A 23,654-nucleotide genomic window follows, 5' to 3' on the forward strand; every position below is an offset into this window, starting at 1 on the left:
GCAAGTTAGGTTTTCATAGGAGAAATTTGGTTTGCCTCAATCAATAACCCAATCACTGGGGTGACTGAGGGAAAACCTGATTTAAATTCTGTTGAAAGTGGCAAGTTCATGCCATATTCCACATTCTGAAGTTATTCAGGGGATGTGATAATGTGCTAGCAGCATCTACAAACTCTTTGGATTTTATCAATATATCAAAATGTTTTGCATCTTAAGAAGTATAGAGATCCTGTTTTGCTTATATTTCTTTATTTCCTTCCTTCCTTCCTTCCTTCCTTCCTTCCTTCCTTCCTTCCTTCTTTTCCTTCTGTCATGGGGTTTGAACTCTGGGCCTGAACACTGTCCCTGAGCTCTTCAGCTCAAGACTAGCGCTCTACCACTTGATCCATAGCACCACTTCCAGTTTTCTGGCAGTTATAAGAGTCTCACAGACTTTAGTGCCTGAGCTGGCTTTGAACCACGATCCTCAAATCTAGGATTACAGGTGTGAGCCTCCATTGCCTGGCTACCAGATTTATTTTTAACAGCCATTTGGAGTATTTTTCCAACTTACTTTCAACTTTTGGGATCATAAAACTTAAGATCAATTATAATTCATGATCTCAATGTTGTAAATAAAATTATGGTTCTCAAACTTCATTACTGACATAGGTACATGCATATAAGATCAAGTAAAGTATGCAAAAGTATGTGAATATATCTATAGGAATATATGGATCTGAAAAGACAGTGGCAGGTGAGGTCCTGGTCATTCCCATTGTAGCCTGTGAACCACTTTCCTGCTCTGCTGCTGCTTTGCTCTCTTGTTTGGCTACTTTCATGGCATTCTACGCCTCCACAGAGGACAGAACAGTGAAGAGACAATGAGTTCAATCCAGTCAGTTCTGTTTCTTGTCAGCAGCTAGGATAAAAGAATTTGATGTGGGAGGAGATAGAAATTGATCTAAGACTATCTAAACTTAAGCTTTTAAAAATATATCCTTGTGTTAATGCTCTACCAACTGAGCCACAGCTTCAATTCTGGTTCTTTGGTGCGTAAATAAGGATAAGAGTCTTAAGAATTTGGATGAGTAATCCCAAAATGACTTTAGTTTTTTCTTTGAATTAATCACTGGTGATGTAAAATATATATATCCTTGTGTTTTACTTAGCTTAGCTGTACTACTATGATTTGAAATTTTTTTTCTTTTTTTTGCCAGTCCTGGGCTTGAGCTCAGGGCCTGAGCCCTGTCCTTAGACTTTCTCAAGGCACCATTTCCAGCTTTTTTCTATGTATGTGGTACCGAGGAATCGAACCCGGGTCTTCAAGCATGCTAAGCAAGCACGCTACCACTAGGCCAAACTCCCGGCCCATGATTTGAAATTTTGGTACTCACCATATTTTAACCCATATGTTAGATGTTAGAGGTTTAAAAATGTACTTCTAAGGAAAGCAGAGGTTGTCTGTACCAAGGGAAGACACAGAAGTTGTCTGTGTCAAAGGACAGGGTGGTGACAATGAAAGAAATTCTGGATAATTCCTTTATTCTACCACCTCCATCTCATCACTATTTCAAACTTCTTGGAGAATCACATCACAGGATAAAACTGGGATCTGATATATGGCCATTAAGATGACTAAAAGAAAAAAAAAGATTGGCACAGGGTGTGGTGGCTCATGCCTATAACCCTAGCTACTTAGAAGGCTGAGATCTGCGTATCAAGGTTCAAAGCCAGCCCAGGCACAAAAGGACCTGAGACTCTTATCTCCAATTAACCTCTAGAAAAACAGGAAGTGGGGCCTGGCTCAAGAGTAGGGCGGTAGCCTTGAGCTGAAGAGCTCACGGACAACACCTAGGCCAAGTTCAAACCCTATAACCCACAAAATGAAGAAGAAGAAGAAGGAGGAGGAGGAGGAGGAGGAGGAGGAGGAGGAGGAGGAGGAGGAGGAGGAGGAGGAGGAGGAGGAGGAGAAAAAGATTGACAATACCAGGTTGTGGAATAGATGCAGAAGAACTTGGGGCCTTGTATTGCTAGCCGAAATACTACTTTTGGCAAACACATGTCTCGCTAGAGACCCATTTCTGAAAATACGACCCAGCAGGTCCAAAAGAAATAAAAACCTATGTCTGCACAAGGATTCTTATACAAATGTCTAAATAGCATTATTCATAATATCTAAAAAATTGCAACCATCAAAACGTCTCATTTCAACTGGTGAATGGATAAATAAAATAGGACAAATTAATGAAATGGAAAAAAATTTCAGGAATAAAAGAGCAAGCTTACAAGTACAGACTGTAGCATGGATAGATCTCAAAAACATTAAGTAAAAGAAGCTGGGCACAAAAAATGTACACTGTGAAATTCTACTTACATGCTGATTCTAAACATCTACATAAAACTATATATAAAACTACATAGAGAGAAACAGAAATGGAAATGGCAACTGTCTATGACATGCATGAAGAAACCTTGGACAGAGAACATATCCTAAAACTAAACTGCATAGACAGTTGTGTTGGTTTAATAAAACTTATTTATTCCTAAAATTGGTGATTTTTTATAATTTATAATTATGTTGTAATAAAACCTGTTAAAATAAAAAGAAAATGTTGGGAGAATTGATTCAGTGTTCAGAGATCCGGGGAGAGACTTCTATACTCATGGAGTATCACTTATCAGCTGGACAACAAATAAACTGTAAGATGCCCAGCTTGTCTCAAGGGAACTGTGACTTATAGTGTAGCTCTATTCTGAGAACCTAATACTGTTTAGCTAAAGACTAGTGAGAAATACCATATTCTTTGTTTATATGTGTAGAATAAATTTGTACTTCCTATATGTGGATATTCTTTTGCTAGTCCCTTAAAATAGCCTTTAAAATTCCTTTTTCTACTGTGTCACTTTCTGTGGCAGGAAGTAGCAATCACTCAAATCAATTTTTCTGGGTATATAGACACCACCTTGTTAGCGTTACCTGACTAGACTGGTAATAATATCTCCACTTTCAGCGATAACGAGTGGTAGTCTGGTGCTACTGGCTCATGCCTATAATCCTAGCTACTCAAGAGGTTGCATGTTGGGAGCCAGAGTGGAATCAAACTGTACCTTGACTTGCATCAGATGATGGCTATATTGTCTTATTGCTTTCTGGCCCTATTCTATGTAAATGACCTGACAATTAACATATGAATGTAACACCTGGAGGTTCCCTGGGAAAGGAGGAGGGAAGAAAGGGGAGTGGAAAATAAACGCGGCAGTCTCGGCAGTCTTTGCCTGGACTGCGGACATCCCGGACCCGGTGTGTCTGTCTCTCTTCTTTTTCTTCCTAGTCCTTGTCCCCTATTTCAGGAACCCCAATCTGCGAACCCTGGTTTGCTGCCGGTTGGCCCCGGCAGAAATCTAAGGACAGTGGTGCAGAGCCAGCCCCAGCAGGAATTTCTGTGAGACTTTCATCTCCAATTAACTACCAAAAAGCCAATAGTGGGTCATGTGGTAGAGTGCTATGCTAGCCTTGAACAAAAAAAGCTCACAGATAGTTCCTAGGCTTCAAGTTCAAGCCCCAGGACTAGCACAAAGAATGAAAAAAGAAAAAGGAATAAATGAGTGGATATTAAGGAATTAGTCAGAGTGTTAACAGAACCCAAATCTTGTTCCGACTTCCAAAATTTATGCTCTTTATAGTCACATCATGCTGCCGATTTTCTCAGCATTGCCATGAAGCTTAAGGGAGACCATTTTAATGGAATCTAGCACCATGCCTGCCGCTCATCTTCTGCTCAAAAGATGTTCTCCCAGCCTCCAGAGACTTAGGTATAAACTGGGTGCCTTCTTAAATGATGGGCACTGTATTATGGCTTACAATATGAATCCTGAAGCCTATTCTATATCTTTTCAAGCTTATCAAGAACTCTACCACAGAAAAGAGCGGGTGGAATTTCCTTTTCCAGTTGACCACTTCCTGAAGTCCTTGCTGGGAAAGGTAGTGAGTACTATTGAAATGTGTCAGTCATCAAGGAGACTCAAATAATTAAAACTTTTAAAAAATTTAGGTAATTTTCAAAGACTGTATTAGTAGTTCAGTGATGCATGATAAAACCTCCATTACCTTTAGAAAACAAGGTAGTACATTAAGTAAGGGAAGCACATGATGTGCATATAAAATGTATGGGAATTTTCATTTAATTCACTTAATTAGTTTATCTTATGATTAAAATGATCCTTGTTTGAGTCCTTTCTGAAAACATATGGTTTTGTATCTTCTCCTGCCTGGGGCCATGTGTTGATGGTTCTTTCCTTCCTTACTGGATATATCTGGAATTCTGTGCTGCACCTGAGTCACTGGGATACAGTGCTGCTACTGGAAGTGGCTGAGGAATGCACACTGGCCCAGAAGCATCTTGGAAGACAGTGCACATTTTCACAAATAAATTCTTTGGAGTTGTTCGTTATCAGCCTCTTTTACTAAAAACAAAAGCTGGTGAGTAATCTAAAAGTTCTGGTTCATGGAAGTTTCACTGTAGAAAGCAATCCTTGGCTCATGTATGTATGTGAATGTATATCTATGTATGTTGTGTGCACCCCTCTTACTTTTCCCTCCATCTTTCTCTTGGCTTAGGCCAGCTGTGGTTCACAGAGCTGGAGAGTGCTCGTGAGAGGAGGGGTGGCTATCATGAGGGACCAGGTTGGCCTGTGCATTGGATGAACTAAGCAACTCTAGAGAGAAGAGAGGATTTGAAGGATGGAGGCCATCTTAAAAACCACAATACTTTATTTGCAATAAGGGGGGTCAATTCCACCGTGTTTTTCAGCTCCCGGAGGCAGGCACTGTCACATGAGCTGGGCCACATCTATGCAATGTCCTATACCCCTTCTCCACCTGTGAATTACTACTTTGCTTCCAATACTTCAACACCAAGCTCAAGTACCATTTTTTGTGAAAAGCGAAACTTCCACTAATACCATTCGCCATCCTATCATTGGTGCTACTGTTTACATGTTTCCTTCCCTTGGCTCTAAACCTCTGGAAGGCAGAAAGAAGCTGAATTCTCACTGTATTTCTAGCATGTAGCATAACAGAAGGCGGCTGAAAACCAAACCAAGAAGCCAAAACAAATGAGTCTCAAAGTAAATAATGGCAACAGAACTTCTGAAGGACTCTATCAAATTAGTGCATGAAAACTTAGATTATATTAAAACACACAAATTCTTATATGGTTGGCATATAGAAAGCTGCACATATTTAACATGTATTAGTTGACAAGTTAGGGGATAAATACATACTCAGGAAATCATTACTACCATCAAAACACTATCATAAAGTATTATTAGCCATTGGCTAAATAGTTAATAAAATACCATATAATAAAGATATATAAAATTATTTTCTATTGCCACTACGATGTATAATATTTATGTTGCATACCTGAAACTTTGTACTTCTTGATTAAGAGCATTCCTGTTTCTCCCTCTCTCCCTGCCCTACACCAACACCATTCTCCTCTCACCAGACTGTGGTTCTCGACTATTTTAGATTCAACATCTAAGTGAAATCAGTGAAAATGCTGTCTGTGCTTGACTTACCTCACTAAGCACAATGTCCTTTAGGTCAATCTATATCAGCATAATAGCAGGATTTCCTTCTGTTTCAAGGCTAAATAACCATTCATTATATGTACAGCCCATTTTTGTCTGTTAATGAACATATAGGTTGTTTTCACATATCAGCTGTAGTGAATAATGCTACAGTGATGATGGTAACGTTGGTATCTCTTGGAAATCCTGATTTAAATTCCTTTGGATAAATACCCAGAAGTATGATGGCTTGATCATATGGTATTTCTATTTTAAATATATGTTTATTTGTGTGTTGCAGGTTTGTTGTTCAAAATTCTAAGCTCAAAATGGTAAAGGAAGCGCAACTATTTCTAAGAAGCAGGGGCTAACGTAGCAAGTGGAAAAGTAATATATTTGCCAATTCATCATAGCTAACAAGTTTCCAAACAACAACAACACATCCCCAAATGGACAATATCAGTCTTTGATAGAAAATAAAATCATAATCTCCATTTCTCTCTAAACTCATTATCTACATATGTTATTGTTTTTCACCTTAAAGTAATTGCCTAAATTAAATTTTACTGAAATCTTTGGTCCACATTTTTTTTCTATTGCTGTACCTGGGGTTTGAACTCAGGGCCTGGGTACTGCCCCTGGTCTTTTTTTTTTTTTTTTTTTTTTTTTTTTTGCTCAAGGCTTGTGTTCTACCACTTCAGCCATAGCTCCATTTCTACCTTCTAATTTTTTTGTAATTATTTGGAAATAAGAGTCTTACTGACTTTCCTTCCAAGGCTAACTTGAAACTGTGAACCTCAGATCTCAATTTCCTAAATACTTAGAATTGTAGGAGGTGTGAGCAACTGGCACCCAGCCCTTGGTTCAACTTTTTATGAGATTCAAATAATCTGTGATTTCTGGATGATGATCTCAAATGTCAAAGTTCATTCCCAATGCATAATATAGATGTATGACAACTGTCATAGAATTATCTTCATCTCAATTCTTTAAGGAATTCTGAATATCATTTCAGGCCAATTGACTCAAATGCTAAAATCCCATATTTTAATTATCTGACATGAAAGTGACTCTCTTTCCTCAGTACTTGTTTTTTTCTTTAATATTTGGTTTTGCCTCTTGTCAGAGTTCATTAAAAATGGTATTTATATCATATGAACATGACAGAATGTGTTGAAGGCTCCCTACGGGAAAACCGCAGTACAGGTATAAACCCTTTTGGGATCATTAGCTGAGTGTCTGGTGAAATGTCACATATGAGAAATGGTAATTAAGGAGGCTGGGAGAAAAATGATATTCTTTCCCAACCTAACACTTAAAAAAAAGTATTACTAACATGGTGGAATCTTATGTTAATATGGCTTATTTTTTTCTTACAAAGAGACTGCATTTGGACAAACTAAAATGCATGATTTACATTGTGTACTTGGGGTAAAAATATTTAGCTAGAAATTTAAGAACATGCAACTTCTCAAACAATTTGGTTATATAATCAATAATATGACTATTTTCAAAATTTCTAGTCATGTAAAAAGTGAAAAAGGCCATCTAAAGTTCAGAATAGTAACAGAATATTCACTTCCACAATTTTTACAGGCAGTAAGTTTTTAGAAAATACAAACTATGAAAAGGCTTAAAATCAGAGTGCTTAAATTTTCTAATGAGAACTAATTCCTTAGAATCCTTAGTTTCCTTAGAATCTTGCCTATTCAAAAGGTCAAACAGATATATACCTCTGGTGAATTTGGACTGACTGCCAAGCAATTTATTAGGAAGCTGAGGTTGCTGAATTGATTGTTAAGACAACAAGACAAATGAACTTTGATTGGTTCAGTTTACTTGATGATTAAATCATGATGCTAGCAGAAAATGTGCTTGACTTTCAAGTCAGATAGACATTCCCATACATTTATTATCTAGAACTGTATCGCAACTAAATCAAAAGGGCCTATTTTCACAGAATCAGCATCAAGTATATTCCTCGGGTCACTACTGAATTGTGCCTCAGGAGGTAGAGGAACTTTGTGCTGTTCTATTTCCAGATCTACTGCTATACTTCCCACAACTGGAAACCTTTGGAAGATAGGGAATCTGGATTTCAAATATCAGGAATTAAAAATGTCTGGGCTATCTCGGCACTGGTGGCTCACCTTTGCAATCCTAGCTACTCAGGAGGCTGAGATCTGAGGATCAAGGTTCAAAGCCAGCCTTGGCACTAAAGACCTTGAGACTCATCTCCAATTAAGCATCAGAAAACTGGGAATGGCTCTGTGGCTCATTGCGATAGAGTGCTAGCCTTGAGCTGAATTTCTCAGGGGCAGTGCCCAGGCCCAGAGTTCAAGCCCCACAACCAACCAAAAAATGTTACTGCTTTTCCAAAGTTTTGGGTTGATAGTGAATTAAATTTAGACATAAAGCATTGTTTTGAGGCTTATAATATATTCCCTGCATAGTGTAGGTGATGGAGACCAGAAATGCACTATTTAACTGGGGGAGAGAGGTTCTCTCCTCTCATCAGCCCAGCTGGGCAGTATTCCCAACTTCACAAAAAATCTAGCTGGCCAACATCTAGCCTCATGAGAGGCACAGTGTCTTTGCTACTTCAAATACAAATCACAAAGGAAGACAGCTTATTAAACAACCACAGCTCAAAGAGGAAAATCTAGACACCGTGTCCTCGAAAGAACTGTTACCATCCTAGTTTTAAGACTCCACTGGCAGCTTTTAGTTTGAGTATCATGCCTTTGGTGAAGAAAACAATATTCATATATTCATTTGTTCATCCATTCAAAAGATACTCCTGGAGAGATGAATATATGGCTGATATTAGGTTGTTGAGCATTCAGAAATGAAGCAGACATAATTATTGTACAGAGGAGATCCTGGGTTGGCAGGGGTGGAGGGAAGAAGAGAATGGGGGATAATAGAGGTGTGACAGCTGCTCTAAAGGAGTGGTTCAGAGTGGTATGAAAGCCCTGGTAGTGAGGGGACACTGCCTAGCGAACTGCAGGTGCCTTTTGATGTAGGAGACAGACTTCAGGAAAAAGCAGTTTTTCAGGTGGAGAAGGAAGGGAAGAAACATATAGGTAAAAGAGCTACTGTGTGTGTAACAAGGCTCAGGACCATGCAAGACTAAAAAGATGGCATTTGCTAGTTTTTTCACAAGTTTATCTATTCTCCAACTAATTTAGGTGAGGAAGAACGGTGTGAGAGGCAGGCTGTGAAGGTGGTGCATAGCCAGACTGTTAGGGATCTTCTTTCTAAAAGAATGTGGTCTTCAACTTCTTAGCAAGGACTTGTGAACTCTTCTAAATGACATGAGACATGCAGGGTATAGTCAGCAAATACAAGCAGTGCTTGGTATATGGCTGTTGAGAAACCAATATGGTTCTAAGTAAAAGGATGATCTCAGAGTTGGCATTTAATCATAATCCTGAGGGCAGCGTTGAGAATGGTGAAAGGGAAGAGACAGTGTCTGTGGATCAGCAAATGAAAAAAAAATCCTAGTGAGTGAGGAATGAGGATTGAGAGTAGGTCCTGTTCATTACTGCATTCTCAGTGCTCAGCACAGTGGATGAATGCCCAAGAAATAAGGAATAAATAAATGGTAAGAGGAGAAGCAGATCTATGAGCAATTCAGGTGGCAGAAATAGCAGGGCTGGTGGATATGGGATATAGGAAGGAAAGGAGGGGGAGCTGTTTAAAGATGACTAGAAGACTGGGCTCGGGACTATTTGGTATACTGCAGTCAAGGAGAAAGGAGGAAAAGCAGGGTTGTCAGGGAAGACAAAGCCCCTGTGAGTAGTATTCCCTGTGTATCTGATAAGGCTTAGCCTCTCAGAGTGTTGAGACAAAGTTGCCAAAGGCAGGTAGAGTACCCTTGTTTTCCTCATTAATGCTCTGAGTTTGTTATTGCATTTTGTTTGCAGAGAAGGGAATTTAACTAAGGCTTAAAATAACTAGATGGCAGAATCTGAACATCCATGGGTTGGACATGTAGCTCAGTGTAGGAATACTTGCCTGGTATACATGAGGTCCTAGATTGGACCCTTAGCACCACCCCCAAAAAAAGCCTACATATGAAAAGCAAAACCAAACAACAACAAAAAAAACCCACAACCCTTTCCTATGCCTTTCTGCCATGAAATCTGTGCCTATTAAATTCCATAATACTGCCTCCCCCATCAAAATGAAGGTTTAGAATATGTCATATTCCACATTCGGAAAGCCCATAGGTGTGTATTTTGCAAAACATGTAAACAAAAACACACAACATAATTTCTGCTATCTTTTTGCTTCTTTACTTCAAGTCTGTCTTCCTCATTTAGTTATTATGAGAAACCAGAAAATAACCATGCAGACATATTTCAAAAATAAAGCACCCCCATAGAGGTACCCTAGGATCCACCAATCCCACTCCTTGGCATTTACCCAAACATCCAGAAACAAGGACATACTAAAGCCACTAGTACAACGATGTTCATTGCAGCACTATTTACCATAGCAAAGATATGGAACCAACCCAGATGTCCCTCAGTTGATGAGTGGATCAACAAGTTGTGGTATTTGTACACAATGGAATTCTATGCTGCTGTCAGAAAGAATGACATTGCCCCATTTGTAAGGAAATGGAAAGACTTGGAAAAAATCATATTAAGTGAAGTAAGCCAGACCCAAAGGAACATAGGCTTAATGGTTTCCCTCATTTGTAATAATTAGTACACATCTAGGACTCTCCTTGCAGAGGATTGCAATAGCACAAAACCTAGATACATAAGGTCATATAGGATGAGGCTAAATTAAAGGATCTCCAGGATATGGAAACAAGAGTTTTATCTTGAGTGATTGCTGTTCTTAATGTACTATGTTATTTCTCTTCTCCTTTGTTGCCCCCTTTAGTTAGTCTCATATTGTTACTATATCTGACTTTGTTACCTCATATATATATATATATATATGTTTATTTATTTGAAATAAGAAAGGGAAGGGGGAAAACAAGATGATGGGGGGGAGGGAAATGGGGACAAAAACATGAGAAGAGATATCAATGTGTGAGAAGTAATGCATCTACTATCTGGCAAATGTAACTGTAACCCCTCTATACATTACCTCAATAATAAAAAATAAAATGACAAAATATAAAGCAGCCTTCAAAACAAGTTGATAAATGAGAAAGAATATATTCAGATTCTAGTTAAGGGGCTCTAGAAAAGTACAATACATGACAGGAGCTGGATGCTGTGTCATGATCCTCTGACTAGGCAAAGGTCTCTTTTCAACCATTAAAGTACTTGGTGCGTTTTTTAGTCTTTACAGGTCAATGTCTCTAACACATGAAAAACTGGATTAGAGGTGTTTATAAAGAATGAATTTTTTTTGGCCAATCCTGGGCTTGAGCTCAGGGCCTGAGCACTGTCCTTGGACTTTCTCAAGGCTAGAGCTCTACCATTTGAGCCTCAGCACCATTTCTGGCTTTTTTCTATGTATGTTGTACCGAGGAAGTGAACCCGAGTCTTTGTGCATGCTAGGCAAGCACTCTACCACTAGGCCAAACTCCTGGCCCCTATAAAGAATGATTTTGCATTCCAAAGTCAGAGTTTACATTACTGTTCTCATTTCTCTTTCAATAACAAACCTAAATTCCTGTCACTGTGCCTGTAGATTTTCAATAAGGACTCGGGACAGGGCAAGAGAAGGGTATGTGCTGTCTCTTCCTGCCAACAGAGGCACTAAACAGCACTGGGGCTGATGGAGAGTTCGGGAATGTACCTCTTCCTGGTCACAAAGCAAGCATGCTGAGTCAAAGCTGTACCCATATTCTCATGGTACTCGACGGAGCTCACCATGTTACTTAGTCTTCTCTTTGCTCATCCTTACACTCGGGTCTCAGCTTACATGCTACCCTGTTGGAAAGGTCTTTGGTGACTGCACTCTTTAAGTAGCTATCTCCTGTTACTCTTTATTTCTGTTTATCTTTTACATGGTTCTTTTGAGACTTTACAATGACCAATTTGCTTTTTTTTTTCAAAGCAAAGAAGCAAGGGTCATTTATTAAGAGTTCGAACTCGGACCTCTGCATGCCCGTAGCTGGCAACGCTAAGAGGCCCCGAACAAAGGTTTTACACAGCTTTTACAGGGGAATTCCATAGTTAGTTACAATCACCTGATTGGTTGTTTGGTAACTTCAAACCACTGGTCACTTCAGGATTGGTCAGAACTCAGATGTCTAACCACTGAGCATTGGGCTGTTGTCACCTGGGGTTCAAGTCCAGGCTAGTTCTGGGAACATGTGTTTTTGATTCCTAGTATATGGGCCCTGTGCAAGGGTGGGGAGGGGGCCATTCCCAGAACATGGGACAATCTTGGCACAACATTCCCCTCTTTCCCATGATACTTTTAGAGCCAATCTTGGATCTATCTCTGCATACCATAATCACACAAGGGCCTAAGGGTCCAGCTAAGGCAGGAAACAGGGTTGTCAACCAAGGGGAAAAATTCCTTCACTTTGTTCCCTTTCCTGTTTCAACACCAATTTGCTTATTTATGTGCCTCCCTCTCAAACTATACTCAGACCCCCAGAGACAGGGGGCATGTTGACCTTATTCAATCGAGTCTTTGACATGACACGAGTCTAACAGCAGGCCTTGGAACCTGGTTGTTGTTTTCATGAACAAACAATGCCAAATCTGAGACAAGACAAGTGACAAGAAAGCAGCCCTTGGAGGATTTTATTCCATACCACAGCCAGGCGTAGTCACGACGTGGGTTACCTGTACACTGAGGCTATCCTTCTGGGCCTACCAAGTAGTGAGCTGACTGGTCCTCACACAGCTCAAAGGAGCAGAGCACAAGCATCACCACTCAGGTCAAGAGTAGGTACCTTGCTCTCTTAGGTAACTACTTAAGAATAATTATGCAGACAGAAGGATTCACATTTGCTCTAAGTAGATCAAGAAAGTCTTTGAACTGTTCAGGGGGTAATGCGACTGCGAGGGGAACTAGGAATGTTTCAGGGGTGAGAAGTGATACCATCCCAGGAAATGGTATGGCCTGCAAGGTCATGGGAAGGTCTGGACCTGCATTTGCTCCCCTCTGTTTCTATCAAAGACAGCAGTTGTTTGAACCTAAAATGAGTAGATGGTCTGAAGTGATCTTGGCTGAACAGTCACATAACACATAATTTATCACATGAGAGCTTTTCAACCTGAGCTAAATGTATTAACACCCTTGTTTTGCAAATGAGGAAAGAAGTTCAGAGAAGTTACGCAAGCAATTTCATCTGCTCGATTTTAACGCTTGTACCTTCTTCGCTATGGAGCTGAAATCCAAAGAAGGCAATTGTTGAAAGCATAATTTCAAACTGCTTTTGCAAAAGCATTTCTTCTTTTTTTAAGCTTGATTCACTTTATTATTTTTTGTATAAAATCTTATGTTGCGGCCACAGCTGGAGCTTGGGTCCTCTGCATGGAGACTCTGGTGTGGGTTTCCGCAAGATGGTCAGTGAATCCTGGCAAAGAGATTTGGTGAAGACGGTCTCTTTACAGAGGTCAGGGGTCAGGTAAAGGTAGGTCTTGGAGATGGCATCAAAGATGGCCCCTAGCTGAGGTGTAGCAGTCATCCATACCAGCCGTCATCAACAGCTTCTTGGGGACTGGAACTGAAACGATCCCTGTGCCTCTGGGGGCGGGGAGGAGACACCCACGAGCACGGAGCCACAGTGGCCTGTCACCTGTCACAGGACAGTGTGAGGCTTGCCAATCTTGTTCCCCCAGTGGTCTCTCCGCACGGGGACAATGGAGAGCTTGGCCAGGATGATGGCCCCTCGGATTGCAGTGGCAACCTCCTTGGAGCACTTCACACCCAGGCCGACATGGCTACTATAGTCATCAATGGCCACAAATGCCTTGAGCCTTGTGTGCTGGCTAGCACAGGTCTGCTTCTGCACAGGTATGATCTTCCATACCTCGTCCTTAAGGGACGCCACAGGAAGAAGTAGATGATCTCAGACTCCTTGAGGGTTAGGGAGAAAAGATGGATCTCCTCCAAAGACTGGATCTTCATGTTCTGAACCAGGCAGCCCAGTTTGGTGACAGGCCTTGCCTCCACAAGTCCCTCAGTAGTGACCCTGGACTCCACCATGACCATGACTTCAGCCCCGGAGGCCACTATCTAGACCTCCTTGGAAGCCACAATGGCATCCCAAGCCTGCGCCCCGAGGACCCCTGGGGCCTCCGGGCCCTCCCGCTGCACCAGCGTCCTCTGTCATTTGGTGCCTTCCCGGAGAAGAAGTGCAAAAGTATTTCTTAACATACTTCTTACAAGTCTTTTAGGCCTCAGAAATAGATTTCTGACAGCAGGCTAGTACTACAAAATGGTGGCTTTCAAGAGACAGGGTACATTTCCCATTTAGAAACAGCACTAGGGTAAAGATGGTTTAATTTTTTTTTTTTTGCTAGTCCCAGGCTTGAGCTCAAGGCCTGAGCACTGTCCTTGGACTTTCTCAAGGCTAGAGCTCTACCACTTGAGCCTCAGCACCACTTCTGGCTTTTTTCTATATATGTGGTACCAAGGAATTGAACCTAGGTCTTGTGCATGCTAGGCAAGCACTCTACCACTAGGCCAAACTCCTGGCCCCAAGATGGCTTAATTTCTTTAGTCTCAATTAAAATCGCAGCCATTTTCATCATCTGTTTCTCAGTGAGCAATTTTAATCAGGTAAACAAATAACCCCATTTTTGTCTCTTTAGGTACTACCATCTTATAAATGCTCTTCTTGAAAAATACTTATCTAACAATAAATATTTTTGATAACTCTAAGAAGGTTCTTGGATTCAACATCGTGGCTACAGTAGTTGAGATGTAAAATATGCAATAGCCATATTTATAGCACCAAAACTGTCCCCATGCTGTGTTTTGCTGATCTGTTCATCCTGAAGGGCTTCAGTACTTTGAATATGTCCACACATCACTTATTGCTAGCTAATGTGCTTACTCACCAGTTTTTGAAAATAGAAACATATTCTGGAACCTATTTAATTCTCTGATATTGAAATGATCATTCTGGTTCCTCACCAAAACTATATGGAGTACCTAGCATATAGTAGGTACCAGTAAGTAATGAACTGTTAAGTGGAAAACATACACAGACTAAAACGTGTTGTTCCTTTCTAAGTCTACTGATGCAAAATTTGGATAATTGTATTGTCTTAAAAACTGACACAGCCTACATAAATAGTGTAAAAAGTTTGGGAAATGAACTGCAAACTTCAAAACTGGCTTTTGGTCAGTGATATTTTTAAAAAGGGAAACCAAAACCAAAACCAAAAAGGTCTTGGGACTGGAGCATAGCTCAGTTACAAGAGCACCTGTCTTATAAGCACAATGCCCTAAGTTCAAACTCCAATACCACCAAATAAATAAAATAGTATAAAACAAAACAAAATACCAAGGTCTTCAAATATTTATGAAATGCAAAATTCTTTTGCTGCCTTTTCATTCCCTTTTCTCAACCATCATTGAACTTTGGTGTTCTTTCCAATTTAGTCAATTGTTTTCCCAAACAATTACAGAGGATGTCATTTTTCTTCCAATTAGACAAACAAGTTGATGGATTTTCTCAAAAAGCATGTAGAGGAAGACTTATATTCTAAGGCCCATGACAGGGTTAGATTCTGGGTCATTCTGACTTTCCAGAAGTGTGTGTGTGCACCTTTCTGATTCTTGATTCCCTCACTTGTCCTAATGGACAAATGGTTGCAAACAAATTAAGTTCTCATAAACAGTGTTCTGTGAGGTGCAGGCATTATTGGTTAGGAATATGTCTGAGGCCTGGGTAAGTAGTTTTGAGATATGTAATTACAGATAACTGGCCATAAGTTCTACATTCAAGCCATTCCATCACTAGTACTAATCTACTCTCCCTATTTATCAGTTACAGAAAGTACACTGGGTGTGACATGAGGCAGCATCAAGATTGAATCCTAGCTGTACTATGAGAAGCTGGATCCTTGGGAAGGTATTCATCTTTTTGTTTTTTTCCCAGTCCTGGGACTTGAATTCGGGGTGTAGGCACTGTCTTTGAGCCTTCTCAAGGCCAGCACTCTACCACCTGAGCCACAGCACCACTTCCGGCTTCTGTGTATGGGGTACCTAAGAATCAAACTCAGGGCTTTGTGCATGCTAGGTAAGCACTCTACCACTACTCCGTACTCCCTGACCCAGTATTAATCTTTTTTAGTTTTAGCTCTTCTTTATTTGTAAAAGATAGTGATAATGCTATCAACTTTATAAATCTACTGAAAGTGTTAAATGATTATGTATTATGGTTTGAATGTATTCTCCAAATTCATATGTTGGAAAATGAATCAGCAAATGTTACTGGCATTTGGAGACAGAACCTTTGGGAAGTGATTGGGTCACAAGAGCTGTGGCCTCATGAATGGCTTAATCTATTTATGCACTAATGGGTTATTATGGTGGCTTTGTTGTAAAAGTAGGCTCTCTTTGGCAAACCTGCTCTGTGTTACCATGACATGTCTTCTTCAAGTTACAATACAGAAAAAAAAGCCTTTACCAGATGCCAATGTTTCACTGGACTTTTTAGCTTTCAGAACTGTGTGTTAAATATACCTCTATTATTTATAAACTACCTAGCCTCACATATTTTGCTATAGCAACCAAAAATGGACTAAGATAGTATACTTAACAAAATGAGTCAATTTTATATGTGCATGTATATGTATGTGCACATTTGCCTGGTATAATCTTAATAAATGTTCCTCTTCCATTATGTCCTATCACTTAATATGATGAAGAGAATGGTCAGTGCTCAGGCTTGCTTTTATCTTCTAAGGGATAGAAAGAGTGGTGTAAGTTAAGGAACCGGGAAAGGTCAGCTACTGAATAATCTGTCTTGGAGTACACATGATTTCCAACAAGCTAGGGAAAAAGAAGAAAATCTAAAACAGATTTTTTTTTGCCAGTTCTGGGACTTGAACTCAGGGATTGAGCACTGTCCTTGGCTTTCTAAAGGCTAGAGCTACTCTACCACGTGAGCCAAAGTACCACTTCCAGCTTTTTCTATGTATATGGTACCTAGGAATTGAACCCAGGTCTTTGTGTATGCTAGGCAAGCACTCTACCACCCAGCCCCCTAAAACAGCTTTAAAAGCATATTTTAGACATCTAGAAGCATGTACGGGAAGGCACATCATCAAAAGCAAGTTCCTATTAGAGAACAGAAATGACATGATTCAGCAGGAGCGTTTACATGTATTAAGTCCTAGTCAGTGAGAAGATAAAAGACAGAATTATGGCACAAACATTTGTTAGAATATCAACTATGTGAGACAGTCATACAAGAGAGACAATGAGTCTTAAACATGCTCTCTGCATGCACATATTCCCCGAACGTACTCGCATCCTCATTAGAATGAGTGTTCAATGAACCTACGTGAGAAACTACCCTGTCAGGCTTTGATTAATCCTATACGAAAACACAATATTCTGTGGGATCACAGAGCAGGAGAGAGTTATTTCTAGGAGGGTGAGACATTTATAAGGAAGCCGGAAGTCATTTAAGGAAGACAGAGGTTGTTCACAGGGAAGGGGAGATAGACAGACTTTAAAGGCCCATGTGCCAGTATGAATAAGTAATTTTGAGTAACAATTCTGGGTTTTACAAGTATTTATCAACAATATCAAGCAAGCTAGTAATGCTGGGCATGATGACTTCAGCATCCAGAAGTTAGGGTTACACTGAAGGAGATCTTGAGGCTGAAAAGAGAATGAATAGAACTTGGGGAGGAACGGTTGGAAGAGACTAGAGTACAGGGTCACCAGCTTTAGAGAGAAGGAGGAATGTGTATTTCCCTAAGCAGGTGACTCTGGGTTTGGATATGTCCACAGAAGGAGACGGTAAATTCTAAGAGAACATGCCCACTGACCTTCATGCTCTTGAAGTGGTAAATGGCAACATAGTGATTGAATGAATGAGGGAATATAGGGCAGAGGCTGCAGAAGCCTAAGATTAAAATGTGAAGAGCTACTTATGGGACTCAGAAAACATGGAACAAATGAAGGTATGGGTTTTGAACTCAAGACACTTGCCATCTTGTTTAAGGAGTTCACATTTCTTTTCAATGTAGGGGAAGCTAAATGAATGATTTATAAAATAAAAGGGGGAAGGTATGCTTATGAGCTGCTTGAGAAAGAAGTTTATAGCTGTTTTGTGCAATGCATTCTGTTGCATCCTAAGGGTTTTGGGGTGAGTGTTCTCTTTTCAGTGTCAAAAAATTTCATAGCTAGCCTATTAGGCAATGCAATACTTTTAATTTTACAGAAATTTTCTTATCTCTGTATTAGTTTTAATCATTCCATGCATTCTACACCTTTTCTTTTGCTTCCATGTTCAGACATTGCACAATTAAGGCTAGAAGGAGAGGTTAGAGCTTGTATCTTAATACTTTGCTAAGAATTCTTAGTCCATGAGCAAAGAGGTACAATAGAGTAAGGATGGGATGGTTTTTATACAGTGCTGGAAATTGTGATGGCTGTGACAGTTCTTTGTTAGAGCTACTGCTACTGAATACAACCTTAGCACTCAGTTTTCTTTCAGGATATGTCTTATAAGCCATCTGTTGAGTCATCTCATCTTGTAAGATGAACATTTATTATCCATTTATATTAAGATTTTCGGCTCCCTTAGGGTTATTGTCTCTTTCTGAGATCTGTGAATGAGTAAATGCTATTTTCATGGATTTTTCCATTTTGCTGAAAAATGCTATCTCTGGATGATTTCTCATTCCTGCAAACTAATTTGGTTCTTGAGTTTTTAAAAGGGCTAGATTGTAAAACAGCTTTTGGGTCTAACATCAGAACTTCTGACCCTACAACTAAGAATAGACAGTAATGTGAGCTTAAGCTCCCAAAATGGCTTCAATAGAATGCTCACATATGTGGCTGTATCAGAGCCCAAGTCTTCAAAGAGAAATATTTTGAAAATTCTCACAGGCTTTTGGCAAGAGCAGCAAATCTTGATTATTCAGTTCTTTATAAAAACAAGAAAAGACTAACCATTTTAAACCTGAGCTTTAACCAACTATTTAATAATGCCAACAAATGAGTTGAGCTCTACTGTAATTCACTGTGGGAAGATTAAAACAAACCTAAGAGCTACAAATAAGCCGTTATAAACACTTTATAGTGACTGAACACATGAGCTGTGATTAATAATGAATCAGAAGTAAAGTTATGAATGCCAGCAAATAATTTTATTGGAAAAATGTAATTTGAATGTTGATTCACTGGTTTTACAGGTAGAACAGAAAAAATAAATGTGTATTCAATATTTAGTTGATTATGTTCAAATTGTTAATTATAACACACATAAATCAATATACCTAAATAAAGAAAATAAAAATTATACTCACAAAAATAAATAAAAACAGCCCATGAGATATTAAAAACACAGGTTTGTGTGGTCTTTTATATATTCTATTTTTTAAGGTCATTGAACACAAAATAGAAAAGACTTCCCAAAATCTGACTTTTGAGATAGGAAGGTTTTTTCTTCAGCCTTGTTCATATTTGCATCTACACACTGGCATCTTGATTTGTGACAAAATCTTTCCACATTGGTATTTTGGACTCATATTTTCTTCATTACATGTTTTCTTTTTTCCTTTATTGCATAGGCAAGCACAAGCTAAACTGAACTGATTTTATAAGCTGTAAGAAGTATGGCTTTAGAAACAAATGCAAATGGAATGAACAGTTCCTACCATATGTTTCATGCAGGCTATTCACTTTTTCTCTCAACCTAAGATGATTTTAAAAGCCTACCCCTTTCATATATGGATGCAATTGTGAAATCTCAAAGATAAAAAGAACTTACCTGTTTTCAGAGTTGTGATATCCTAATATCTATTATCTTTCACACCTGGATGTTGATCACAATGAAATATTTTTTTTATGGACAAAGGAACATGAAGGAGACTGTGGGTTTCTTTTTATCATATGCTAAAACTGTCCTGCATCAGCTCTGTACCCAAATGCCAAGTGGAAGAAATTCCCAACAACTGAATTTTAAGAAAAAAATGTTTTAGTTTTGTCTCTGTAAGCTTGACCTTTTGTTGTCTATCTTTGCTCCTTAGAGATACAAGCATTCCTTGTGCTTACGGAATGAATACTAATGTCTTAATTAAACCTTAATAGAGAAGCACACTAACTACAGCTCTTATTTAAAATATGCACAAAAATAAAGGATGAGAAAAGAGCAGGGTGTTGTTGGTTCTTCAAAGGAGGAAGAGAGCCCAGATTTGTTCAGACTGCTACTTTCTTAAAGGTCCTAATGCATTTTTCTCCCTCATGGAAAAAGTCTGTTAGCGATTTTTGGTCAATAAACAAGAATTGAGGGGCCGGGAGTTTGGCCTAGTGGTTAAAGTGCTTGCCTAGCATGCATGGAGACCCAGGTTCGATTCCTCGGTACCACATACATAGAAAAAAGCCAGAAGTGGTGCTGAGGCTCAAGTGGTAGAGCTCTAGCCTTGAGAAAGTCCAAGGACAGTGCTCAGGCCCTGAGCTCAAGCCCAGGACTGGCAAAAAAACAAAACAAAAAAAAACAAGAATTGATAGATTTGTGGCAATGTGAAAGACACCCTTCAAGGTCTATCTGTTTTCAACTTCTTTGCAGAGCTACATAGATTGGAAGCACCTCGAATTTTCATACTTCAGAGATACCTGACTCTTCTCTGTATGGGGGTACTGAACACAGGGCCTTGAACACATGCCTACACCATTAAGATGCATCACTAGCCTTGGATTCTCCTTCAGAAAAACTAATCATCTCCTTCTTTGGAGTTTATGTTAGTCACTCTTTCATCATTTCCAGCTCTTAGTGAAGGTATTAATATAAGATTAACCAGGTTCTGTTTCTTTTTTTCGGAAGGACTGGGTTTGAACTCAAGGTCTTGTATGTGCTAGATTATCCTATGCTGAGGATGCATCCAGCACAGTTTTTCATTGGTTGATTTTTAGGAAAGGATCTTGCTTCATCTCTGGGTCCCCGCACAACCTGAACTTCATCTACTGTAAGCTTTTTATCACCACTGAAATCATAGGTATGCACCATGGCATCCAGCTTCTCTATGTGGAGATGTAATATTATGGACAAGTTTTTTCAGTCTTTAGAAAGATAATGTTTATGATAGATCAGTTGTAGATTTACAGAAAAGTATGAAAACAGGAACAAAGGTTCCCATATATAATGCATCCAGTTTTTCTATATTCTTTTTTATTTCTTTTGTAGTACCAGGGGCTCAGTTGTAACTTTACCACTTGAACCATCCTGGACCCTCCACATTCCAGCCAAGATCACAGCAATGAGCTACTGGTGCCCAGTTCAGTCACCCTGTATGAACTTTCTTGCCCAGGATGGTTGGCTACCACAGTCTTCTCCATCTCAGCAAAAGCAAGTGCCACTGTGCCCAGCTGTGACAGATTCACACTAACTTTTCTGCCTGGGGTGGCTTCAAATCAATATTCTTGTTTGCAATTTTCCAAGTAGCTGGGATCACAGGTATGAACCTCTGGGATCCCTGCTAGGATCTAGATTTTGATCTTAGTATTTCTTATGTCAATTTTTCAACAAAGACCCTCACAGTCTCAAATTTTCCATATAAAGAGAATGCCAACCATGTCTCTGGAAGGAAAAAGGGAAGAAATGGAAGTAGATGATCTTTGATGTTCTAATGATTCCATATGGCTGTATATTATATGTTTTCTGAGGAGGAATGGACTCCAGCAGCCTCAGCAAATGACCAGATATACTTGATGATGGCATTAATGTGGTCAATTACCAAATGTGAAGGAAAATAATTCTTGCCCAGCTGCTGGACTCATCAGAAAAATTACAATCACAATGATCATCTTTGAAGGGAGCTTAATTTAGGTTTGATTCCACCATATCAAGTATAAAGTCTATACTAATTTCTACCCTGCAAATACTCATAAAATATTAGAGGTAGCAAGAATTCTCCAATTCGGTAATTATTTTAGTAAAGAAGGATTTAAGTTTTGAAAACTAAAACTCAAGAGTAATGTATCCAAGGTCACCTGTGGTTAACAGGAAATTTTAGACTAAATTCCAGGAGTTCTTACAATCTGATAGACTAATTTTTCTCCCACTAAAAGTAATGGTTTTTGAGATTCCTACTTTGAAAAAGGAGGACAAAGTAACACTGTCATTTCTTTTGGGGTTAGCTTTCTTTTATGACAGATGAATGCCTTTTTTATTTTATTAAATCTTGACCTTCTTGTTTCCATGCGTTTAAAATGATAATAATATTTCAAATCCCATTTTCTTTCTTTTTTACTGCTATATCAATTCCTAAAGGTAAGAGTTTAGGTCAGGTCTCCTTTTTAATCTTAATTATTTTAGCCACCCTTTGGTGTAATACGATTTTTGTCTGGTGATGCTGACATTAAAGTTTCCTCTCCTTCAAGTAAAGCTAATGACTTGACCTTGACACAGAAGATTACAAAGCTCAGTAAGGTGAGTCAGTCTGGGCTAAGAGCCTCATGCAACCACTTTCCAGTAGTATACCTTGGGAGAGTGAATTCTGTCTGCATTTCATTTTCTCATATGTAACATAAATGTGTTCTTATAGCATTGTCTGGATGAGAAGTAAGAGTTGGTATGTGCAAAGTTCTTCACAGAGTCCCACAATAACTACTCAGTACTGTCAGTAACTAGTATTAAGATTTAAAAGTATTTTATATAATCATTTATGCAGTGGTGAGAATTCAGCTTTACAATCCACTGAGAACATGAAATTTCATCATTTTATCTGAATAAACTCTTTAACAACAAAAATCTTTTGTTCAAATAGCATAACTTAGCTGATTTTCTAGTATCAGAGAAGTATATTAACATAAACCAGTCCCACATTCTAAAAGTTTATCCACTGAGAAACAAATATCCCAAGCATAATAATAGACTCTCATTCCCAAGCATGAATCAATTAATGCATGCCTTCTCTGTACATTCCCTGTGCCAAGAGCTATTCACGACAACTTTGCTTCATATATTATATACACTTATGTACTATACACATTTAAGAGTTCTGAAATATGGTGTGTGAAATGAGCATTTCTACAGGGATATGTTCCCAAATAAATTTTCTGGTATCAGAAAATAAATCTTTGCCATAGACGGCTGAAGTTAATGGTCCAGTAAAATAGTCCCTGCCTGGAAACCAGCACATCATTCCATCTGACGTTCACTGTGTTCACTCTGCCCTCCTCTATGTGAAGTACATCCTGCCACTGGGCCTTGTCACTAACTCGGCCTGCACCTTATCCCAAGACTTTTCCAGGATCTTCAGGGGTGTGGGCCATTCCTGTATTGTCCCACCTAATCAAATTTCCATGCTGCGAGTAAACTTCATTCTCCCTTTCTACTTATAAAGGTATATTAACCATAATGACTAATAATAAAGAGGCTTTGGCCTCTCTCCCTTGAGAAGAACAAAACAGCAGGGCTTTTCCACAGCTCTGCTGGACCTCGGCATCTGTGACCTCTGCTGCTAACAGGCTCTCCACAGGCCATGAACGGGGTGACAGGCTATGCAAATCTGAGTGCCAATGTTCCCTGTTGATTGCAAAACTCACAAGACTTTGGACAGGACCCACTGGAGACTCTGTGCACAAGCCTGGTTAGGTGGAAACATTTTTTTTTCTTTTTGTTGGTCATGGGGCTTGAACTCTGGGCCTGGGAATTGTCCTTGAACTCTTCAGCTCAAGGCTAATGCTCTACCACTTGAGCCACCACACCACTGCTGGTTTTCTGATGGTTAACTAGAGGTAAGAGTCCCACAGACTTTAGTGCCTGGGCTGGCTTTGAACCACGATCCTCAGATCTCAGCCTCCTGAGTAGCTAGGATTACAGGTGTGAGCCTCTGGTGCCTGACCTAGATGGAGACTTTGAACAGTTGATTATGGAAATGATTTTTAACTTCCTCAATGTGTTAATTTTTTAAAAGTAGGCAATGCATATGTTCAATATTGAAGAAAGGCATCTACAAATATATATATATGTA

General features: G+C 39.3%; 1 protein-coding gene and 1 pseudogene across 10 annotated transcripts in view; both read right to left on the reverse strand.

The window, feature by feature from the left end:
• Positions 1-23,654, reverse strand: part of Anks1b (ankyrin repeat and sterile alpha motif domain containing 1B) — a 905,411-nt gene that overhangs the window by 88,970 nt on the left and 792,787 nt on the right. The window lies entirely within an intron of this gene.
• On the reverse strand, positions 12,984-13,822 carry LOC150067401 (small ribosomal subunit protein uS5 pseudogene; annotated as a pseudogene).

Source organism: Megascapheus bottae, chromosome 2 (assembly GCF_031878675.1).
Source record: "Megascapheus bottae isolate mThoBot1 chromosome 2, mThoBot2.hap1, whole genome shotgun sequence".
Lineage (NCBI taxonomy): Eukaryota > Metazoa > Chordata > Mammalia > Rodentia > Geomyidae > Megascapheus > Megascapheus bottae.